The sequence below is a fragment of the Pinus tabuliformis genome, chromosome 8 (assembly GCF_031772625.1).
Source record: "Pinus tabuliformis cultivar Carrire ecotype Pingquan chromosome 8, CPIR1, whole genome shotgun sequence".
NCBI classification, from domain to species: Eukaryota; Viridiplantae; Streptophyta; class Pinopsida; order Pinales; family Pinaceae; genus Pinus; species Pinus tabuliformis.
In genome coordinates this window covers 1,823,593,471-1,823,608,902 of record NC_142294.1, presented here as the reverse complement: position 1 = coordinate 1,823,608,902, position 15,432 = coordinate 1,823,593,471, and positions in this window count along the sequence as shown.

Sequence of the window (15,432 nt, the reverse complement as noted above, 5' to 3'; positions counted from 1 at the left end):
CTAGGTCATCTTATCCAAGTTCCAGTAGATCATATTGAGAAACTAAATTATAGAATATTTGACCCTTCATCACCCCTTTTCCTAAGACAAATTTGTATTGGAGAATTTTTATTGCCTAGAACTAACGTGAGTTAAATCTAGGTTATTCCAAACCTAAGGGTGACAAATAATTTGATAACAATAAGGGTGGTTGGGTGAATTAGAAGTAGGTAAGTTTCCAAATGATTTAGAGGACAAATTAGCCTCTCATTCCTACAAGTTTGTCCTCATCATGGTTTGGATAGAAGGAGAACAAAAGTCCGCTACTATTAATTTGGTAGCTCATGGAAAAATCCCTCCTTTGGATAACCTTCCTCATCCATAGAAGACTCTATTTTCCCTTGGAAGAATTTCATTTGGTAAAAGAAAAATATATTTTTAATGTAAAACCTATATTGGCATCAAAATTTCAGGTCAACTTTAAAGACAAATTGGGCCTCCTAAAATATATATAAATACACATCAAGGCATATCACTTTGGAGCATCATCAAGACATTAATTTCTTCTCTTATATGGCTCATACATCTCTAAAAATTGGTGGTTATTTTCACACGTGCAAGTAGGAGGTATTTTTCAGTCGGTCAAAGTTTGACTTCTATTTGGGACAATTTGATCAGCGTGTTAACCAATTTTGACTTGTCACTTTAACATGTTTTGACCTTATTTGGATCTATTTTTGGTGGCTACATTCTTTGGCACATAGATTAAGGTTTTCTAAGAAATTTTATCTCTATTTACTACAGACTTTGACTACAGGGAATTTGAAGTTTGACAATGGATTTTCTCTTTCGTTTGACAAAGTTCTTGCTGATTCTTTTCTATGGCTTTGATTGATTTTTAAAGGCTGAGTTTGATGCTTCCTTGACCAAGTTGATTGGAGGAGTTTAAACATTGACTTAAAGATCGGTTAGGGAATATTTGACTTCAAGGCTCATCTATTGGATATTGGTTGGTTAATATCTTGGATAGTTAAATAACTTATTTTGAATCTTTTTGTTGATAAAGTGAGTCATTGTTTCTCTCCACTGAACAATTAATTACAATCCAATAGAAGAAGAATTGAAAGAATTTTCCTCGTAGTTTGGTTTTTGCCCAGTCTTTGACCAAATCTTGTGTCTCTTGTTATTACTCTTTACTGTCTTCTATTGTACATTTCATTTACTGTTCTATCTACAATTTTTATTTATCATTGGAAGATTAAATTTGATTTCTCATTGAATAAAAGACTGGGATAAGGATTGTAATAACATATAATAGGGGAAACTAAACATGGAATTAGAGACAAGGTGAATACAAGCCCAATGAATTAAGAAATGAGAAATCATCTTTGAAAGAATCTAAAATAGCCTATTTGACTTGGTCAAGGCACTTCAAGGAAACTGAGAAGCTCAGTGACTAATCTAACTTTTCTTCTTTGAATATTAGGTTAGAAGTCATTATGGATCACAATGATGTTTTAGAATATGTGCAAGGAAAAGAACCCACACTGCCAAAAATTGATCCTATTACTGCTAAGCCCAAAAATAATAAAGGTGAGATCAAAGCGAAGAAAATTCTCATTGATTCATTGAAAGATCATTTTCTTACTTATGATGGAAAACTGAAGATGCCTAAGGATACTATTGATAACTTGGTTGGGATATATGAGGTCAAAAATTTGAATCACATCCTCTCATTAAAGAATCAACTTCTTGTCACTGCAATAACACCCTCCAAATTTTTTCTAGTGCTCAATTTCAGAACCTTCCTTTGTCTTATACATTTTCATTGCAAACATTGAAACTCTTTGCATGTCTTTTCTTGAAGTATTCTGGTCCCCCTTGCAAGGTAGGCAAAATGTTGTCTTTTCACATGTTATCTCTCACAAAACTTGTATAATCATGTTCTAGTGGATTCAAGGGTCTACCTTTGTGTAAACGAGTTAATCTAACCATGTAAACATCTATCACACTCATTTCAAAAGTTTCAAGCCTTATCGCACAAGTGTCATCACGGTCGTCACAAAGTGTATCTTTAGTGGCGTCCTTATCGTAAGTAGTCATAAAGCTATCAAACTAAGGTAAGTTTTTTGTTCACATGTCTAGGATGATTTATGTTGTCATCTCGTCAAGTATTCTAAGTTTGTGATCACAATCAACATCTTATCATTGTTCACATCAGCCTCACTGATCCCACACTTAGTCAATTCCTAATTTTTTTTTGAGAAAGCAACCTAGCCTCATCCGACCTTCCTCAACTTCACATTACATAACATCAACCCACTAATTGCGACCGTTCCTCTTGAAACTATACAATGAAAAATTCCTGCCTCCTAGGACCGCTACACTGTATAGCTCCGGTGCTCAAGCCCAAATCTTGCCTCCCAGAACTGTGAAATCTACCTTCCCATCTTGCCTTCAACAACACATTACACAATCCCTAGCCTCAAAAAAAACAATTGAGCCCTTGATATGCATAATTTAATAATGGCCCAATATCCTTTGTCTCTTGAAACTATGCAATAGGTTGATTCAATGCCCATCCCCTCAGCTTGTCACATTGACATTAAAAATCGTGCACTTTACTCCCTCAGCCCGGCCTCAACTGAGCATGGCATAGTCTCAAGGCTCAAGGCTCACCCATGAATACTTGAACTATTTAATTACATAGTCACTAAGCCCCTCTCCCATTGTGTCACTTGCTTCTGACTTAGTCAATGGATCAACATGCACTATCTCAGACTAGGGGTTTTGTCGCACTAATGTTGTCTCACCATGAGTGAATTGCACATGTAGGTACTTTGTCATGCCATGGAAAGATGACAAAGAAGGATATTAAGAATGTAAAAATGATAAAATACCTCTTTGTAACTGAGTATGAAAGTGTATCGACCAAGAAAAGCAAAGGGGAACCAATTTACGACCATAACTCAATATTCAATATCATTGAAGACTCTTTAATTTCAAGTCATACAAATGTGGATAAAAGAACACTCTCAAGAAGAGACATAGCAAGGAGTGAAAAGAGTGGCTTGAAATTGCCATATCATTAAGAATTCTATGTTAGTAGTGTCTTGACATGTCATATAATGAGTTTTCACATGCCACGGCATGTTGTGGATGATGTAAATTATCTATTCAAAATGTATTGTAAAGTGGAAGTGGAAAGGACACATTCAGAATATGAAGAGTCATCTAAATTTGAAAAGTCAGGAATTAAGAGAGTCATTAGGGTAGTCAAAGAGTCACAAGGAAGGTGAAGCATCACCTCATTGGTTACATATACACCCTCATTGTATGAGAAAATGGATTTTCACCTTGGCTCCTATCGCAAAGCATTAGAGAGACAAACTAGTTTTTCTAAGTAGCAAGGAGTGGCTTTGACTCTTCACTGTTGGAGCTAGTGGTGCTCATTGTATACATGTGTCTTAGAAATTTTACTTAATATCAAAAGCCTTGTGGCCAACACATTCTTCATGCATGGATTAAGGATATTTGTAAGAATATTATGTTAATGTCTGTAATTCATGTTTGCTTTCATTTGTGTTAAAGTAGTTGAACTATTTCAGTTATTTTGGTACTTATCCTATTGAGAATGTGTTGTAATCATTATTATCGATGTTGCATCCTCATGGAATATTCCACTGGATATTAGATAGATCTTCCTTGTTGCATTGGCTATAATGACGGTTTCATCTCTATGGACTATTCTTCTTGATTTTGAACGAATTCTTCTAGTTTGTGTGTGTCTCTACCAGGGTGGTACTATTACCTCTCTCTTTTAGGTTCAATTCTCCTTCCCCCCTTCACAGTAAAATAAATTTTACACACACACGATTGAACACTCACAAGGAACACCCCTTTTCTTTTTGAAGGCACATTTTCACCCCTCTCTTGTTAAAAGTTAGATCCAAGGAATATATTTAATACAACCAACAACCGAGCCATATTCTGGATGGGCTTCCTATCCGAACAGTGTGAGGTATAATTGGGACCATATATAGGGGAGACCCCTTAAATTTTGGTAGGACTAGCACCATAAACAAAACTCAATGACATGAAAATGAATAAGGGAGAATCTGTGAAATTGTATGTCACGAGGATATGCCAACTAAGGGATCAAATTTAGACCACTAATGAGCCTATATCCCAGAAAGAGTTGGTGTTGGTCACTTATCAAGGTCTTCATCCTATCTAGAAAACCTTCATTAATACTATTAGCAACAATGATAATTTCAGCTCATTGGAAAGTGTAATCAAGAAGAAAGTAGGGTGATCTCTAGAGGGAGAATTAAAAAATAGGAAGAAAGAGAGCCATTTACATTTACTACACAACGAAAGAAGAGAAAAGGAAGAGGGTTACCATCTAGTTCAAGAAATATTTCTCATGAATCAAAAGACTCGAATAGAAGATTAAGGAATATTTAATGCTACAATTGTCACAAGCATGGTCACTATTCCCAAGACTATCTAAAAAAGAGAGATGCTCCAAGGTCGAATTGTGGATTCAACAACAAAATTTCAATGATAGAAGAATATACAATGATAGAAGAAGAGGTGATGATAGAAGATGTATATATGATCAAATAAGGAGAGATTTCCCTGATAATCATGAACAACGTTATCGTCTCCAAGAGACATCAAGGCAGTCAATGTATGAAAAAAATAATGTTATTATTCAATCTGAATATACTCTTCTTTCTACTCTTTCTAGGCTTTATCCTCTAGATTCTTGTGATAGATGGTTAGCATATAGTGGGTCTTTTATATATTTCTCTGGGAATTCCTCTCAAATCTATTTGAGAGAGAGAATCTAAAGATAATATATCGATACAAATCCAATCATCATGTGAAGGGATTTGGTTTTTTAAAACTTCATTTGGACTCTGGGGAATCTATTCTTCTTCACAATGTTACGTATATTCTAGGATTAGGGAATAATTTGGTGTCCATATATGTTTTTGAAGATAGATGAATGAGAGTTTCTTTCATAAGAAGAAATTTCCTCACCTAGCCTATGGAATCTCGCATGAGGGATGCTTTGACGTTGGGATCTAGAATCTAAGGACTCCGTAGAGTGAATTGAATACCTCTGTGAGCTATGGTCCATAGTATCAATCACAAAAGTGAGCTATGGCACCGAGGGTTGGCACATATACATTATGAATCCCTGGCTAAAGTATGAAAGTTGGTCTCTGGGATACCTGATGTTCAATCTAGTCATTATGTTGTATGTCTGGGGTGTGCTAGTGGAAAGAAGACAAGCGGAACATTTCCCTCTAGAAGAAATAGGACTAATGATTTTCTTCAACTCATCCACTATGACCTATGTGGATCCATGTCTATGCACTCCCTTGGTGGCTACCTCTATTATATTATCTTTATTGATGACTTCTCACATAAAACATGGATATTCTATTTGAATCATAAGGATGAAGCATTTCACATGTTCAAGGGCATCAAGGTGCTAATAAAGAATCAAACAAGTAAGAGAATCACAGTTTTTAGTTCTTACAATGGTAAAGAATATACCTCAAATGAGTTCATTGACTTTCATAAGGAGGCTAGAATCAAGTGTTAAGAAACTTGCTTAGAAAAGGATAGAAAAGATAGATCAACAACTTCATAATGAGCCTCTTCGAGTGGGAAACCTCCTTTACATTACACGAATGAACAATTCTTGGATGATACAAATGACAATACCTCTTTTCTATATATAGGAGTGTAAGGGGTCATAATATAATCAAAGTTGACATAACAATAAAAATGTAAGGGAAAAACAATAACAATAGTGGGCTTCTATGGGGCACAATAATTGCAATATGGGGATTACATGGGCACAAAAATATAATAAGGGGGTTACACTAGTAGTATAGGGACCTAACATGCCTCTCTCCTTCAAAAAGTGTTGTCTTCAATGCTTGAGTAGTTCTCGATGCTTCTAAAATTCTCGTCCACCCATGTGGAATCTTCAACATGTAAGTTCTTCCACTTGATGAGATACTATCAAATTAATTGATTTCATAGCTATTGGGTTCTTATTTATGTGATTGCGTCAGGTTCCAATATGATTTTTCTTCCTCGTCAAGTTCTAGCAATATTGTTTGAATTGGGACCTTGTCACCTATAACCTTCTTTAAGCATGAAACATGGAAAACTTGGGCCACTCGGTGAGATGTAGGAAACTCCTTTTATGCCATAGTACCAATATTTTGCATAACCTTGTAAGGACAATAGTACTTTGGTGATAATTTATTATCCTTCTTAGCTTACTTGAGGGACATTTGTTTGTATGGTTGTATTCATAAAAATACTCAGTCACCTATATCGAAACGTTTTTCCTTCTGATGTTGATCTTCCTGTTGTTTCATTGGATTCTGCATGAAAGTGAGGTTATCCTTTTTCTTCTTGATATGTCCTTCTATATTGAAGTTTGAGGAGTGGTAATTATTGCCAATTCATTACAAGATATGGTTGCATTCATTTCTTCTTTCTCTGGGGTTGGTTCCTGGCGTATATCCTCCCCTTTTGATGTTTCTTGATCCTTTTCTTCATCCTCTTCACATTCAATGTAAAATAATTTATTCTCAGCAACTTATGACCTTTAGTGTATTTGCTATCACAACTGTAACAAAGGTCGTTTTCTCCTTTTTCTTCCATTTGTTGTGGTCTCAACCTTGTCGTTTGTGGAAGGCTAGGAGCAACAACAATTCCATCTTTATAATTGTGAGTGGTAGGATTTCTTGTTGCCATAACTTTTCTTTCAATTTTTCTTTCTAGCTTGAAGGCCTTGTCCAATGAATCAGATTCTGAAAGATGAACCTCATGTTGAATGATATCCTTTGAATTCCATATGAATACATTAATCCTCTACTTCTCCGTAATATCATTTACCCTTATATTCAATTTTTGGAAGTCCTCAATGTGCTTTGCCATTGAACCCTTTTGTTTGAGATTTATTAATTGGCTAAAGAATGTGTTGCTCTTTATATCCTCATAATGTGGTATCATTTCCTTCATGAAAATTGACCAATTGACAAGTGGTTTACAATAGCAAAGCCCTTTGTACCATAAAAATTTATTCGGTTCTAAATATAAAGATGTAATACGTACCTTTTGTAACAGTTGCACATCATGTAGATCAACATATTTCCCCATCTGTAGTATCCATGTTATGGGATCCTTGCCATCAAACTTCCTCATATCGATCTTTGGAACATGGTGGGTCTTCACTCCAATGTTAGATTTCATGAAATCATGATTAACATTTATTTTTTTCTCATCATGTGTTTCCTCTACTACCTTTTCGTCATTAGGAGGCCTTTCTTGTAGCAACTTTGTCCCACCTTCCTTCAAACCTTCCATGTATTTCTTCAAATCTTCCATGCCTTTATTCAAATATGATTCCATACCATTGGTATTAGCTTCCATGTCACATATAAAACTATTTATCTTAGCTTTGATCGCATTCTTCAAATCGTCCATCTAACCTTGCTTACTAGGTGTTTCTATTTTCTTGATTCGAGTCATTATTTTTCTTACTTTTAGGAGTTTGATATTTAAATGACTATAACTCTATAATTTTAGATATTCAAGTTCTAGAATTTTTCCTTGTGGTAGCTCTTTGAGTCCTCTTTCTAACCCCACTAGTCTAATTAATATTCGATTCTTCAATAAAGCATTATGTGAAATCTCCTATAATGACTTGATTATAGACTTTTTTAGTAAAGATAACTGGTATGACCTGCCACGTGTCACTGTTTTGACCTTTAGACATGAAAGACATATAAATAAAAGTATAGGCTATCCTCTTTCTATAACTTCTTATGGAATTTCAATTTGATGCTCATGGAGAAAGTTATGATGCTTTTCCCAAGGTCACCTGTTTGGAATGTAATCCGGGAGTTTGCAAAAAATTTAAATGTCTTGGACCATATCTCCGCAAATGTAGAGAAAATAGATCTGAAATTGGGGTCCGAGCTTCACCGAGATTTCAGTTCAAATGGCTTTTAATTTCAGATTCTGAACCTTCGAAGAAAAAACATTATAGCAAAAATGCAATGATGACCTGTTTGAGATGGAATTCTAGAGCATGTGAAAACCCTAAAGTCCTTAGATCATATCCCTGAAAATATAGCAAGACAAGATCTAAAATTCTGACCCGAGGTGCAGAACAACTTCGGCTCAAATGGGTTTTTTTTAGCTTTTGAAATTTCATAGATAAAATGTTATAGTGAAGCTCAAAAAAAGAGCTCAAAGAAATGAGCTCAAAAAAAGATAGAAAAGATAGATCAATGACTTCAGAATCAGCCTCTTCGAGGGGGAATCGTCCTTTACATTACACAAATGAAAAATTCTTGGATGATACAAATGAAACCTCCTTTCGATATATAGGACTGTAAGGGGTTATAATTTAATGAAATCTGACATAACAATAATAATTTAAGGGCACAACAATAACAATAGTGGGCTTCTATGGGGCACAATAATAACAATATGGGGAATACTTGGGAACAACAATATAATAATGGGGTTGCACTAATAAAAATAAGGGGTTACACTAGTAGTATAGGGACCTAACATCAAGAAACATATTATTGTACCATATAATCCTAAGAAAAATGCAGTGTTTGAAAGAAATAACAGGTCTATAATAGAAGCTACTTGAGCCATGTTGCATGATTAAAAGTTCCAAAGTTCCCTTGGGAAGAAGCCACAAATACAACATTCTATATTCAAAATAGGGTTCCTCATCAAGCCGTGGGTAACAAGAATCTATAAGAAGTGTTAACATGTGTGAAGCTCGATGATGGACATCTAAGGATAATTGGTTGCCCCGTGTACTTTCCTCTGCGAAAGGAAAAAAGTAACAATCTAGAAGCCACGAGAAAGAAAGGTACATTTGTTCGATATTGTGAAAATTCTAAAGTCTTTAGAATATATATATATATATATATATATATATATATATATATATATATATAGTCAAAGAAAAGTTGTGTTTAGAGGGGATGTAACTTTTGAGGAAGATGTTTCCCTTGGAAAAGTAAGGGACCTTTCTTTGCCTCCTCCTCGTGAAGAGAAAGATGATGAAATGGACCTAATAGAAGGTCCTTCTATTCTAGAATCTAAGAAGCATATTTTTTATGATCCCATGGAGCTTGTGGACCCGTTGAATCTCATCCAAATGATCCGCCTACTAGGAAAGTACCCCTTTTGCTTCATGATATTTTACAATATGTTGAAATACATGTTGCTTCCAGAGGTAGAATTAGAGAAAGCAAGAAGCCATGTCGATAGCAATGGTACGTTATAGATATCAAAATTAACATTCAAGCTGAGCCTCCTACTTTTGAAGAAGCAATGAAGGAGCATATATAGAAGGATGCCATGGCTGAAGAGTATGAGTATATTATAAAGAATGATGTGTGGGATGTTGATCCAAGACACAAAGGAAAGTTTGTCATAACATTAAAGTGGTTATACAAGATCAATAATGAAGGTGATGGGAGTGTTGGGAAATATAAGGTAAGTTTCATGGCATGCTACACCACCATTCAAATGATTTTTTCCCTTATTTCTAGTGAAGGATGAACGCTTTAGCAAATGGATGTGAATACTACATTTCTTCATGGAATACTACAAGAAGTATATGTTGAGAAAACTCAAGGACTTGAAGTGAAGGGCATGAACACTCATGTTTGTAGGTTTATGAAAGAACTATACCTTTTTAAGCAATCCCCTAGAGCCTTATATTCCTGCGTTGAGATTTACCTAGTGAAGATTGGATTCCTAAGAAGTAGTGTTGACCTGAACCTCTATTTCAAAGATGTCCAAGGTATGGCTTCAATTTTTGTTTTACATTTTGAAAATTTATTATCGATAGGTAATGAGCCTCAGATGCTTGAATGTAAGAGGGAGTTGGCCTCTGAGTTTGAAATGAAGGATCTTGGTTTGATGCATTACTTCCCGGGATTAGAAGTGTGACAATGACCCAATGAGATTTTCCTTTCTCAGGGAAAATAGGCTATGATACTATTGGAAATATTTGGAATTGTAGAAATGCAGGTCCATGCCCACTCCAGTGTAAATGAACTTGAAGAAGTTATGTGGATATGTTGCTAGACGTGACTTGGAAAACCGCTATAAGTATTGATAGTAGATTGGGGCATTGATGTTCCTAGTGAACACCCAGCGAGAGATATGTTTTGCAGTTAACACTTTGAGTCAATTAATGATTGATCCTCTTCATGCATACTGTCTTGCTACCAAGCATGTGTAGATATATTTGCATGGGATGATCAATCTTGATTTGATATATACTGTCAAAGACACGAGACTTCATGGATATGTTGATGTTGACAAGGTTGGAAATGTTATTGTCAAGAAACACACATTAGGGTGCTGCTTTAGTTTGGGTTCTTCCATTATATCATGGATGAGAAAGAAGCAAAAGTCTATAGTGTTGATATCGACCGAGGAAAAATATATTTCTGCTAGCATGGTTGTCCTCAAGGCAATATGCTTGAGGAATATTTTTGACAACCTATTTGAGCATTTTCTAGATACAATGGTGATATTGCAACAATAAGAGTGGGATATGATTACTAGAGAATTGTGTGTTTTATGAAAATCCAAAGCATATTGAGACCATGCATCACTATATTAGAGATATGGTGTAGAGAAGAGCAATAAGATGTCATCACGTTTTGACTAATTAGATAATATATACACTCATGAAGGCTTTGTCAAAAGGGAATTTATTGGTCTTTAGAGAGAAAATTGGATTGAATGATTTAAACCTCCTGAGTAAGGGTACCATCTAATCAATAAAACTAAGGTGTGCTCTTTCCCCCCTTGTTTGAGCTCATAGGGAGAGAAATTGAGCCTCAGAGATCCTGGGGTTAAGGGAACTATGGACAATATGATAATTTGTGATCCTTACCTTTCAAAGTAAGTCATATCATACGTATTGTAAAGCAATAGCATTGTTTTTAATCCTTTCCTTCCATGGTAATTCGTATCCTTCTTATTATATCTCTTTTCTATTTAAAGAGTATTCCCTAGTTGGCATCCTACCCACAAGCTACGCTTCTTGGGATTGCTTCTCCCCATCTGGCCAATTAGTGAGCATACTTTAGATTTTCTATGATCCTTGCTATTCATAGTAAGTGGTATCCTTCTTAAGTGATGGGATGATGGTATTCTTAGACTAACTCTTGAGGGTCAAGTTGGGAAGATCAATAGACAATAGGATAGTCTCTTATCATTACCTTTATGATAAGTAGTATTGTACTTATTATGGTAGGTGAATAGGATAGTGTGCGATCCTTGCCTTTATGGTAAGTGGTATCCTACCTATTGTCACCGGTCAATAAGATAAAGTGTGATCCTTACCTCATGGTAAGTAGTATCCCCCCTATTGTCTTTGGACAGAGCGTGGTAGCTTAAGCTCCCTTATGATATCAAATTCTTCTTCTTCGGATCCAAGAGTGTTTAGAAGATGAGAAGAGATAAGGAGAGATGAAATTTTACTTGATGATTAAGAGACATTTGAGATGGGACTTATAGTGAGGTAAAAAAGTTCTCCCTCGCTAAGAGGGACTGTTAATTTGGAAGCTCAAGGATAAACTCCCTCCTTTAGACAGTCTTTCTCATCGAGAGAAGATCCTTTTTTACTATGGAAGAATTTAATTTGGTCAAGGAAAAATATATATTTAACGTAAAACCCATATGGGCATTAAAAGTTTAGGTCAACTTTAAAGACAAATTAGGTCTCCCAAAACCCATATAAATACACCTCAAGGCACATCACTTTGGATCATCCTCAACACATTCATTTATTCTCTTCTATGGTTTGTACAACTCGTAAAATTATAGGTTATTTCACACATATGAGGAGGAGGAGGTATTTTTTTTTTCAGTTGGTTGAAGTTTTACTTCTATTTGGGACAATTTGACTAGCTTGTTAACTAAATTTTACCTATCATTTTGACTTGTTTTGACCTAATTTGGATCTGTTTTGAGAGGCCACATTCTTTGGAACAAAGATTGAGGTTTTCTAGGAAGTTTGGCTTATGTTGATCATAGACTTTGATGAAAGCGAATTAGAAGTTTGACTATGCATTTTCTCTGTCCTTTGACAGAGTTATTGTTAACTAATTTTGATGGCTTTGACCAATTTGTGAAGGCAGAGTTTGATTCTACCCTCACTAAGCTAATTGGAGGATTCTGACCATTGACTTAAGGATTGGTTAGGGCATCTTTTTCTACTATTGACTATGGGAAAATTTCAGACATTAACATGTTAATTATATTTGGTTTTAAGGCTCATATATTGGATATTATTTGGTTGATCTCTTGGATAACCAAAGAATTGACTTTTACTCTTTTTGTTGGTGAATTGAATCATTGTATCTCTCTGTTGAACATTTGATTAAAATTTAATAGAAGAAGAATTTGAAAAGGTTTTCCACCTAGTGGGGTTTTTCCCTGGTATTTGACCAAACATTTTGTCTCTTATTATTGCTCTTGATTGTCTTCTATTGTACATTGCATTTACTATTCTATCTACAATTTCTATTTATCATTGGAATATCTAAATTTGATTGTTAATTGAAGAAAATATTGGGCTAAGTGATTTTAATAACATACAACAAAGGGAAATTAACAATTATAACCACCACAATGTTAGCATGAGCTCTCTCTATAAAACTTAAACATGTGGAGAAGCTTGTAGAAGGGTGTAGAGACATATTCACCTCACTTATAAGGGTGCTTCTATAGGTTTGATTCAAACATCAACATACATGGGATGACAACCTTCCATATACTTAGCATGGCTATAAAAAAATTATTCACAACTCTATTAGCCATAGCTCTTTTTAGTCATGTTTATAGTTCTAGCCAACAACCACTATACATGTCACTCTTTCAATTTCATCTTCACCAAAAAACTCTTCCATGCTTAGGTTGAAGTAGATCAAGAAATAAAAATTGTTATATGGATCCAATGCTTCGAGCAATAGGTTCATGATGTCTTACAAAAATCCAATGCCAAGTACAAACAATGACATGACCAAAGTGATGTTTTACATAAGTTTCAAGTTATATTGTATTAAATCATGGATGTGAAGATGAAGGATTTTCACTAGAAGAGCATACAACTTTATCGGGTTGTCAAAATGAGGAAGCTTCTTCACTAAGGGAAGTTGATCACTAGTAGCAAAACTGAGCAAAAGCTTTCCCACCTTAAGAGGGAATTTGATGCAATGGAAATCATTACTTCATAAGGGCGGAGGATTGATCCATATGATTTTTTTGAATTTCCATGGTCATAAGTTATTTCTACTATTGATGGTTTACAATCCCATGGTTTAAGCAAACCATGAAATCCATTGATGGTATTTGAAAGGTAGAAGAAAAAAATATAAAGAACTATTTGTACAATTAGCTTTTACCATATAAAACCATTCATTACTTTTTACCATAATGATCTATGGTATTCAACAATGATTCTTTTTGTAATGTTTGATATTTACCCATAGTTTTTTAAATAGGAAAAAATTGCAAGATTCTACGTGAAAGGGAACCCATAGATAATATAAATGCTGGCCTTCGCCATTGTAAGTACCATGAAGTTTCTCATTAGGTAGTCTTATGGAATTATTATCATTCAATAAAAAATAAGAAGTTATTTTCATATTATTCTTCCTCTACATTAAATTTTTATTCACTTTCCACATATTTTATTGTCGATATTTAGTCTCATTCTTGTCACATCCGAGATTAGCTACATCCATGAAGAAATATCCACTCCTTCCTTTTCTTCCATCCAATAAAACAAAGTGATTACAACTTGTATCACATTCACTACAACCTCGTGTTCTCTTCTCATAGTCTTGTCTCTATCAATTACAATGTTATCTCAATAGTATATAGTTGCATTACAATTCCCTCATAAAGTTGACTTGTACGCAAAAGGCCCTAGCGAAACATTTAGGGTCACATATACAACCTAATGATGAATGATTTAGATTGACCATGAAATTACAATATTGACAAGGTAATTTTTTCAAATATTCCTCTTAGGAAACGTCCCCTTAACTACCACCAAGGGGGGCTCCAAAGATTTATCACTATCCCCCTAGACCGCTCGTGATCATGGCTAAAGACAATACCTCTAAATTGAAAGGATAGTTAGGCTTAACAACCAACAATTTGATCATTATCATTTCTTGAGTTATGTTCATGGAGGATAAGAAGCTCTGGATGTACCCTTCTAGTCTAAAAATAGTTAACGTGTTACCTAAGAACTCTAATAGCTTCCTATGTTACTAGAGGAAATGAAGTAGATAGTTTCCAACTTTTTTCATGTCACAAATTGAAAGTCTCTTGCCTCTTACCTCGAATTCAAATTGAACAAAAAATGGGGAAGTACACTTTGTTTCAATTTTTTGTTTTCTTGTTTTGTTTTTGTTTTCAATATGGCCATTTAATCACTTCTCTCAAAGCTATTTTTAAAACATTTATGAAAGCTATTAAATTTTCAAAACACTAGAAATATTAAAAATAGATATAAATTGAATTAATAAATTGCGAATATTAATATTAGCAAGAAATTCTCAAAATATATATATATATATATATATATATATATATATATATATTAAAAAGAAAGAAAAACATAAACCCAAAGCTAAAGATTGACGAACATCTGAAAAACAAAGTGATAAAATGCTGAAATTCTAAAACTATTAGATTACAATTATAAAGAACAAGACTCATGAATGAAAATAAGTATAGGTTGGGAACCAATTCGATGGGGATGGACAGAGAAAATGGCAATAGCACTTGAAACATGTAAGGGGACGGAGACAGTTTTTACATGTATTTATTTATATAAAATAATTGTTATGTTATGTTATATTATATAAATATAAAGAAATATTATAGAGTTGAAATACATATTTTTAATATTTTTAAATAAAATAATTTAAATTCTTATAATGATCAAAATTTTACTTAAAATTTGAAGTTTGAAATATATTTATTTAGATTCATTTCAAACAAAATTATAATTAAGATTTTATTCTAATAAAAAAATTAATATAAGTCGATATGATATCTGCTAAAGCGGTAAATATACACTTAATACAAAAATTAATATAAGTCGATATGATATCTGCTAAAGCGGTAAATATACACTTACTACAAACAAAATTAACCACAAAATATAAAGAATGATATTTGAAGCTCTTGATAATGTATCTATGCTGTGCGGTTGATGAATACTCAACAATTAGGAGAATTCTATCCTAAAAGCTTCATCTGTAAAAGTCAGAAAATATCATAATGCAACTATGACAGAAAACATACTATATGCACCAAACATCGCCCGGCATGGATGAAACC